Source organism: Petromyzon marinus, chromosome 77, assembly GCF_048934315.1.
Source record: "Petromyzon marinus isolate PM22_M1 ecotype Great Lakes invasive population chromosome 77, UKy_Petmar_22M1.pri1.0, whole genome shotgun sequence".
Classification (NCBI taxonomy): domain Eukaryota; kingdom Metazoa; phylum Chordata; class Hyperoartia; order Petromyzontiformes; family Petromyzontidae; genus Petromyzon; species Petromyzon marinus.
The window spans coordinates 975,127-984,336 of NC_133743.1; positions in this window are offsets into that span (position 1 = coordinate 975,127).

The following is a 9,210-nucleotide window of genomic DNA, read 5'->3' on the forward strand; positions in this document are numbered from 1 at the left end:
CCACTAACCCATCCACCAACCCACCCACCAACCCACCCACCCACAAACTCAGCCCTCCACTAACCCAACCATTAACCCACCCACCAACCCACCCAGCCACTGTGTGAGTCTGGTGGGACCGTGAGTCTGTGTGAGTCTGTGTGAGTCTGTGTGGTGAGTCTGTGTGGTGAGTCTGTGTGGTGAGTCTGTGTTGTGAGTCTGTGTGGTGAGTCTGTGTGGTGAGTCTGTGTGAGTCTGTGTGAGTCTGTGTGGTGAGTCTGTGTGGTGAGTCTGTGTGGTGAGTCTGTGTGGTGAGTCTGTGTGGTGAGTCCGTGTGAGTCCGTGTGAGTCTGTGTGGTGAGTCCGAAAGCCATAGCCATCAGCAGAAATAAAAACTCCTTAACACCTCAATCCTGCATCAGCTTTCTGTGTAGTGGTGAGTCTATGGGTCTCTGTGTGGTGGTGAGTCTATGGGTCTCTGTGTGGTGAGTCTATGGGTCTCTGTGTGGTGAGTCTATGGGTCTCTGTGTGTGGTGAGTCTATGGGTCTCTGTGTGTGGTGAATCTATGAGTCTCTGTGTGGTGGTGAGTCTATGGGTCTCTGTGTGTGGTGAGTCTATGGGTCTCTGTGTGTGGTGAGTCTATGGGTCTCTGTGTGGTGGTGAATCTATGAGTCTCTGTGTGGTGGTGAGTCTATGGGTCTCTGTGTGTGGTGAGTCTATGGGTCTCTGTGTGGTGGTGAGTCTATGGGTCTCTCTGTGTGGTGAGTCTATGGGTCTCTGTGTGGTGAGTCTATGGGTCTCTGTGTGGTGGTGAGTCTATGGGTCTCTGTGTGTGGTGAGTCTATGGGTCTCTGTGTGTGGTGAGTCTATGGGTCTCTGTGTGTGATAAGTCTATGGGTCTCTGTGTGGTGGTGAGTCTATGGGTCTCTGTGTGTGGTGAGTCTATGGGTCTCTGTGTGGTGGTGAGTCTATGAGTCTCTGTGTGGTGGTGAGTCTATGGGTCTCTGTGTAGTGGTGAGTCTATGGGTCTCTGTGTGGTGGTGAGTCTATGGGTCTCTGTGTGGTGGTGAGTCTATGGGTCTCTGTGTGTGGTGAGTCTATGGGTCTCTGTGTGGTGGTGAGTCTATGGGTCTCTGTGTGGTGGTGAGTCTATGGGTCTCTGTGTAGTGGTGAGTCTATGGGTCTCTGTGTGGTGGTGAGTCTATGGGTCTCTGTGTGGTGGTGAGTCTATGGGTCTCTGTGTGTGGTGAGTCTATGGGTCTCTGTGTGTGGTGAGTCTATGGGTCTCTGTGTGGTGGTGAATCTATGAGTCTCTGTGTGGTGGTGAGTCTATGGGTCTCTGTGTGGTGGTGAGTCTATGGGTCTCTGTGTGTGGTGAGTCTATGGGTCTCTGTGTGGTGGTGAGTCTATGGGTCTCTGTGTGTGGTGAGTCTGTGGGTCTCTGTGTGGTGGTGGTGAGTCTATGGGTCTCTGTGTGGTGAGTCTATGGGTCTCTGTGTGTGGTGAGTCTATGGGTCTCTGTGTGGTGAGTCTATGGGTCTCTGTGTGGTGGTGAGTCTATGGGTCTCTGTGTGTGGTGAGTCTATGGGTCTCTGTGTGGTGGTGAATCTATGAGTCTCTGTGTGGTGGTGAGTCTATGGGTCTCTGTGTGGTGGTGAGTCTATGGGTCTCTGTGTGGTGGTGAGTCTATGGGTCTCTGTGTGGTGGTGAGTCTATGGGTCTCTGTGTGGTGAGTCTATGGGTCTCTGTGTGGTGGTGAGTCTATGGGTCTCTGTGTGGTGAGTCTATGGGTCTCTGTGTGGTGGTGAGTCTATGGGTCTCTGTGTGGTGGTGAGTCTATGGGTCTCTGTGTGGTGAGTCTATGGGTCTCTATGTGTGATGAGTCTATATGTCTCTGTGTGTGGTGAGTCTGTGGGTCTCTGTGTGGTGAGTCTATGGGTCTCTATGTGGTGGTGAGTCTATGGGTCTCTGTGTGTGGTGAGTCTATGGGTCTCTGTGTGGTGAGTCTATGGGTCTCTATGTGGTGAGTCTATGGGTCTCTGTGTGGTGAGTCTATGGGTCTCTATGTTGTGAGTCTATGGGTCTCTATGTGGTGGTGAGTTTATGGGTCTCTATGTGGTAAGTCTATGGGTCTCTATGTTGTGAGTCTATGGCTCTCTGTGTGGTGGTGAGTCTATGGGTCTCTGTGTGTGGTGAGTGTATGGGTCTCTGTGTGGTGAGTCTTTGGGTCTCTGTGTGGTGAGTCTATGGGTTTCTGTGTGGTGAGTCTATGGGTCTCTGTGTGGTGAGTCTATGGGTCTCTGTGTGGTGAGTCTATGGGTCTCTGTGTGGTGAGTCTATGGGTCTCTATGTTGTGAGTCTATGGGTCTCTATGTGGTGGTGAGTTTATGGGTCTCTATGTGGTAAGTCTATGGGTCTCTATGTTGTGAGTCTATGGCTCTCTGTGTGGTGGTGAGTCTATGGGTCTCTGTGTGTGGTGAGTCTATGGGTCTCTGTGTGGTGAGTCTATGGGTCTCTGTGTGTGGTGAGTCTGTGGGTCTCTGTGTGGTGAGTCTATGGGTCTCAATGTGGTGGTGAGTCTATGGGTCTCTGTGTGTGGTGAGTCTATGGGTCTCTGTGTGGTGAGTCTATGGGTCTCTATGTTGTGAGTCTATGGGTCTCTATGTGGTGGTGAGTTTATGGGTCCCTATGTGGTAAGTCTATGGGTCTCTATGTTGTGAGTCTATGGCTCTCTGTGTGGTGGTGAATCTATGGGTCTCTGTGTGTGGTGAGTCTATGGGTCTCTGTGTGGTGAGTCTTTGGGTCTCTGTGTGGTGAGTCTATGGGTTTCTGTGTGGTGAGTCTATGGGTCTCTGTGTGGTGAGTCTATGGGTCTCTGGTGAGTCTATGGGTCTCTGTGTGGTGAGTCTATGGGTCTCTATGTTGTGAGTCTATGGGTCTCTATGTGGTGGTGAGTTTATGGGTCTCTATGTGGTAAGTCTATGGGTCTCTATGTTGTGAGTCTATGGCTCTCTGTGTGGTGGTGAGTCTATGGGTCTCTGTGTGTGGTGAGTCTATGGGTCTCTGTGTGGTGAGTCTATGGGTCTCTGTGTGGTGGTGAGTCTATGAGTCTCTGTGTGGTGGTGAGTCTATGGGTCTCTGTGTGGTGGTGAGTCTATGGGTCTCTGTGTGTGGTGAGTCTATGGGTCTCTGTGTGGTGAGTCTATGGGTCTCTATGTGGTGAGTCTATGGGTCTCTGTGTGGTGAGTCTATGGGTCTCTATGTTGTGAGTCTATGGGTCTCTATGTAGTGGTGAGTTTATGGGTCTCTATGTGGTAAGTCTATGGGTCTCTATGTTGTGAGTCTATGGCTCTCTGTGTGGTGGTGAGTCTATGGGTCTCTGTGTGTGGTGAGTGTATGGGTCTCTGTGTGGTGAGTCTTTGGGTCTCTGTGTGGTGAGTCTATGGGTTTCTGTGTGGTGAGTCTATGGGTCTCTGTGTGGTGAGTCTATGGGTCTCTGTGTGGTGAGTCTATGGGTCTCTGTGTGGTGAGTCTATGGGTCTCTATGTTGTGAGTCTATGGGTCTCTATGTGGTGGTGAGTTTATGGGTCTCTATGTGGTAAGTCTATGGGTCTCTATGTTGTGAGTCTATGGCTCTCTGTGTGGTGGTGAGTCTATGGGTCTCTGTGTGTGGTGAGTCTATGGGTCTCTGTGTGGTGAGTCTATGGGTCTCTGTGTGTGGTGAGTCTGTGGGTCTCTGTGTGGTGAGTCTATGGGTCTCAATGTGGTGGTGAGTCTATGGGTCTCTGTGTGTGGTGAGTCTATGGGTCTCTGTGTGGTGAGTCTATGGGTCTCTATGTTGTGAGTCTATGGGTCTCTATGTGGTGGTGAGTTTATGGGTCTCTATGTGGTAAGTCTATGGGTCTCTATGTTGTGAGTCTATGGCTCTCTGTGTGGTGGTGAATCTATGGGTCTCTGTGTGTGGTGAGTCTATGGGTCTCTGTGTGGTGAGTCTTTGGGTCTCTGTGTGGTGAGTCTATGGGTGTCTGTGTGGTGAGTCTATGGGTCTCTGTGTGGTGAGTCTATGGGTCTCTGGTGAGTCTATGGGTCTCTGTGTGGTGAGTCTATGGGTCTCTATGTTGTGAGTCTATGGGTCTCTATGTGGTGGTGAGTTTATGGGTCTCTATGTGGTAAGTCTATGGGTCTCTATGTTGTGAGTCTATGGCTCTCTGTGTGGTGGTGAGTCTATGGGTCTCTGTGTGTGGTGAGTCTATGGGTCTCTGTGTGGTGAGTCTATGGGTCTCTGTGTGGTGGTGAGTCTATGAGTCTCTGTGTGGTGGTGAGTCTATGGGTCTCTGTGTGGTGGTGAGTCTATGGGTCTCTGTGTGTGGTGAGTCTATGGGTCTCTGTGTGTGGTGAGTCTATGGGTCTCTGTGTGATGAGTCTATGGGTCTCTGTGTGGTGAGTCTATGGGTCTCTGTGTGTTAAGTCTATGGGTCTCTATGTTGTGAGTCTATGGCTCTCTGTGTGGTGTGAGTCTATGGGTCTCTGTGTGTGGTGAGTCTATGGGTCTCTGTGTGATGAGTCTATGGGTCTCTGTGTGGTGAGTCTTTGGGTCTCTGTGTGGTGAGTCTATGGGTCTCTGTGTGGTGAGTCTATGGGTTTCTGTGTGGTGAGTCTTTGGGTCTCTGTGTGCTGGTGAGTCTATGGGTCTCTGTGTGCTGGTGAGTCTATGGGTCTCTGTGTGGTGGTGAGTCTATGGGTCTCTGTGTGGTGAGTCTATGGGTCTCTGCGTGGTGAGTCTATGGGTCTCTGTGTGCTGGTGAGTCTATGGGTCTCTGTATTTGATGAGTCTGTGGGTCTATGTGTGTGGTGAGTCTATGGGTCTCTGTGTGGTGGTGAGTATGGGTCTCTGTGTGGTGGTGAGTCTATGGGTCTCTGTGTGGTGAGTCTTTGGGTCTCTGTGTGGTGAGTCTATGGGTTTCTGTGTGGTGAGTCTATGGGTCTCTGTGTGGTGGTGAGTCTATGGGTCTCTGTGTGGTGAGTCTATGGGTCTCTGCGTGGTGAGTCTATGGGTCTCTGTGTGCTGGTGAGTCTATGGGTCTCTGTATTTGATGAGTCTATGGGTCTCTGTGTGGTGGTGAGTCTATGGGTCTCTGTGTGGTGGTGAGTATGGGTCTCTGTGTGTGGTGAGTCTATGGGTATCTGTGTGGTGAGTCTATGAATCTTTGTGATGAGTCTATCAAAAATCAGGAACAGGTTTGCAGATTTGCTGAGCATTTCTGTGAGGTCCTGGGGGAGTGGAAATCCCTCGGCCTGGAAAACATCGTGGCACAAAGTGAGGATGACCCTGTTGAGGCTGCGGTGCCTCAAATATTGGAAGAAGTCACCCTCTGTGAGTGGCTGGCTGAGGTGCCATCTGTTGAGGAAGCACTGAAGGCGATCCAGAGTCTGAGACCAGGAAAGGCAGCGGGCAGAGATGATCTCCCAAGCGAAATGCTGAGGGAGGGCGGCGTTTGTGCACAGACTGCCCTATATGACATCATAACAACAGTCTGGACCACTGGACGGGTTCCGCAGGATTGGAAGGATGCCCTGGTGGTCCCCCTCTTTAAGAAGGGGGACCGCACAGACTGTAACAACTACAGGGGCATCTCACTCCTCAGTGTGCCGGGAAAGGTCCTGGCAAGGATTATTCAACATCGCCTTGCCAGGCACGCTGAGGAGAGGCTTGCGGAGCCCCAATGCGGTTTCAGGAAAGGGCGGTCCTGCACAGATGCCATATTTTCTGTCCGTCTGCTACAGCAGAGGTGTAGGGAATTCCAACAAGACCTACATCTCTGCTTTATTGACCTGGTCAAGGCCTATGATACCATCACTGACGCACGCACGCACACGTACACACAACAACAACAACCGCCATTGGCCACTAAGTGGCGGTGACGTCACCACGACGCTTGTGCCAGGCTATGTGCACCTTGAGGCTATCACGTGAAGTGTCGAACGCCCGCTGGCAGGAGGTCACGTGGCAGACCCAGGTGCCACGGGTCGACTGACTGAGATGACTGGCTGATGCACCACCTGTGCCCCCTACTGTGCCAACACACGTGCGCACATAACACACGCACAACACAAACACACGTACACACGTACACACACACACGTACACACACACGTACACACACACACGTACACACACACATACACACACGCGCAAACACACACACGTACACACGTACACACACACGTACACACACACGTACACACACACACACGTACACACACGTACACACACACGTACACACACACACGTACAAACACATACACGCACACGTACACGCACACACACGTACACACACGTACACACACGTACACACACACACGTAAACGCACACACGTACACACACGTACGCACACACACGTACACACACACACACGTACACACACACACGTACACACACACGTACACACACGCGCAAACACACACACGTACACACGTACACGCACACGTACACACGTACACACATACACACGCACACACACACACATGTACACACGTACACACACACACGTACACACACACGTACACACACACGTACACACACACACATACACACACACGTACACACACACACACATACACACATACACGTACACACACACACGTACACACACGTACACACACACGTACACACGTACACACACACGTACACACACACATACACACGTACACATACACACACACACGCACACACGTACACACACACGTACACACACGTACACACACACACGTACACGCACACGTACACACACACACACACGTACACACACACACGTACACACACACGTACACACACGTACACACACACGTACACACACACGTACACACACGCACACACACACACGTACACACGTACAAACACACACGTACACACACACACGTACACACACACACGTACACACACACACATACACACACGTACACACACACGTACACACGCACACACACACGTACACACACACGTACACACGTACACACACACACGTATACACACGTACACACACACGTACACACACACGTACACACACACACGTACACACACGTACACACACAAGTACACACACGTACACACACACGTACACACACACACACACGTACACACACACGTACACACGTACACACACACACGTACACACACACACGCACACACACGTACACACACGTACACACGTACACACACACGTACACACACACGTACACACACGCACACACACACGTGCACGTACACACGTACACACATACACACACGTACACACAACAGCAACAACCGCCATTCGCCACTAAGTGGCGGTGACGTCACCACGACGCTTGTGCCAGGCTATGTGCACCCTGAGGCCACGTGAAGTGTCGAACGCCCGCTGGCAGGAGGTCACGGGGCAGACCCAGGTGCCACGGGTCGACTGACTGAGATGACTGGCTGATGCACCACCTGTGCCCCCTACTGTGCCAACCTGCTGTGCTTTAGCCACCCGGCGCTCCGCTCGCTGTTGTGAGCGTCGCTCCTCCACCCTCCGTTGTTGTTGGAGGGCGACTGCCTCCAACTGCCCAGTAGCATCCTTCACGAGCCTCCTCCACAGAGGCCGATCTTGACACCGCTGGTACCAGTCATCGGCAAGTCCACTCAGCTCCACGTCCTCCTGTACCACATCACTCCATCTCTTCTCTAGCCCGTGCCGCGCCCGCTTAGCCCCCTCAATCCGGCCAAACAAAAGCTGTTTCGGCATGCGGTGGCTGGGCATGCGGGCTACATGACCCAGCCATCGCAGCCTTGCCTGCCGGAGGAGCTCACCGATCGGACCCTGCCCAGATCTTTCAAGGATTTGTGAGCTCCTCACACAATCCAGTCTGGTTAAACCCAGGATGGATCGTAGGCAGGTCAGCCTAAATGTTTCTAACCGGCGAAGATGTTCCATTAGGGGGGTCCACGTTTCGCAAGCGTAGAGAAGGGAGGGAATGACCGTGGCCGAGAAGACCTGAAGCTTAGTGCGGAGCGACAGACCAGGTAGCTTCCACACAGCGTTACGCAACCGATGAAAAGATATTGCCGCTCGACTGATTCGGAGTGAGACCTCTGCTGTTAAACTGGAGCCAGTCATAAGCACACTGCCCAGGTATGGGAAACTCTCCACTCTCTCCACAACTGCCCCATCACCGATTGGGAGTTGTGGGGGTGGAGTGTCCGATGGTACAAAACACCCAGGCAGGTGCTTAGTTTTGGTGGGGCTGATGGTAAGGCCCCACCTCTTAGTGGCACGCTCCAGTCTCAGCAGCAGCGTCTCCAACTCCTCCTCTGACTGAGCAGCTATTACCAAGTCATCAGCATACATAACGTGGTTGAGCAATAGGGAGCCATCCCTTGACCGCACCCGGGCATCGATTAGCCTCCCATTATATCTGTACCATATGGAGATTCCCCCGGTACAGCAATTGAAGGCTTCACGAACTACGTGGTCAAAATAGATGTTAAATAATGTGGGAGCCAGAGGACATCCCTGTCGCACCCCAAGGTGTACAGGGAATGGCTCTGACTCCCGGCCACGTAGTTTTACCCGGGCCCGCTCACCATCATGAAGGTCCTTAATGATCGTGAGCAGAGGGTCAGGTACTCCAAAAGCACGAAGAACGTACACACACACACGTACACACACACACACACGTACACACACGTACACACACACGTACACACAAACGTACACACGTACACACACACGTACACACACACGTACACACACGTACACACGTACACACACGTACACACGTACACACACGTACACACACACACACACACGTACACACACACGCACACACACACACGTACACACACACGTACACACACACGTACAGACGTACACACACACGTACACACACACGTACACACACACACACATACACACACATACACACACATGTACACACACACGTACACACACACGTACACACACACGTACACACACGTACCCACGTACACACACACACGTACACACGTACACACACGTACACACACACACGTACACACACGTACACACACACACGTACACACACACACGTACACACACGTAAACACACGTACACACACACGTACACACACACACACACGTACACACACACACACGTACACACACGTACACACATACACACACACGCACACACACACACGTACACAAACACCAGTACACACACACACACGTAC